We start from the raw sequence: 1,219 nt of genomic DNA on the forward strand, positions 1-1,219 counted from the left end.
AGCAGCACCTGCCAATGGGAATTGTGTTGTGAAATTTGCACAGTTGCATTGGATTTATTTTGATAGAAATTGGCCAGAAGCTTTGGATGCTTCTTAAAAACAAAACAAAAATAACATTCCTAACTTGTATTTAGGGGAAATGCATTCCATCACCCTGTGAATTGATTTGGGTTGTTGAAGGATAATGGAGGCTAGGGCAGCCTTATTTTTTGCCCCAGTTAATTTTGGAATTCCATTTTTCAAGGGACTCTCTGACCCACTTTGGGTCTGAGGGTTGTACTGCGATATTGCTTCTGGAGAAGCATTCACAACTCTGTGTCTCTGCCAAGATCAATTTGGCTCAGTAATTGTACAGAGCTCTCCAATTTAAGGACACTTCTCACATACAAACTCTAATTGGTTCCTCATAAAAGCCCAGTGAGGTCACTCTTACTGTTTATTTGTCTGAACTTTATCCCATCATTTATTTCTTTGTAATGTTTGAGGCTGCAACTTTGTGGGATACAGGCAGAGTAGGTGGAATTCTTCGGTGGTGGTGTGCCCGCTTCACAGGTGAGGAGATCATCCCTAACTCTATAGGATTGAAGTTACCATCCAGCGTGTGTGGAACTGAGAACGATGGCAAAGTCAGGGACCTGTTTCTCTTTCTGTGACGGTCTAGGACGTCTCAGCTTTCTGTAGAAGAGATGCTCCCTTTCCCTCCACAGCATCTTCTTTACCCCGTTCTGTGCCAGGACGTCACTGTGTCTGTGTCTGTGTGTGCATATGCCCGTGCGTACTCACCTTAAGAATCTCCATTTGTCTTAAGGAGGCTGAAGTTGATTCTAACCAGTTGATTCTAAACAGCCTTTGGTGTGAGGGTTCTATTAGAGAGGCCGTAGAGTGATATGAAGGTGTCTGGACATCATTACCTGCATAGGTAGGAAAATCATGCCCCAAAAAAAGGATGACAGGAAATTTTTATTATTTATCAAAGTGTGTGTTTCTGATGACATCATGACATTCTGTTGGAATCTCCTGTTGCTGGTCAGGGAAAACCAGCGAGTCCTGAAAAAAAAAATGACATCAATAAAAATCACTAAAAGGGCTGACATTAGGAACAAAACCTATGCTCCCCTTGAGAGTGTCATATCGCAGCTTGAGCCCACACCTTGGGCTGTCTTGGCTTTAGTAAGGACACCTGGCTTTGACGGCCTTTTGTTCCCCCTAGCTCACCTTT

The sequence above is a fragment of the Oryx dammah genome, unplaced genomic scaffold (assembly GCF_014754425.2).
Source record: "Oryx dammah isolate SB20612 unplaced genomic scaffold, SCBI_Odam_1.1 HiC_scaffold_20, whole genome shotgun sequence".
In the NCBI taxonomy this organism is placed as follows: Eukaryota; Metazoa; Chordata; class Mammalia; order Artiodactyla; family Bovidae; genus Oryx; species Oryx dammah.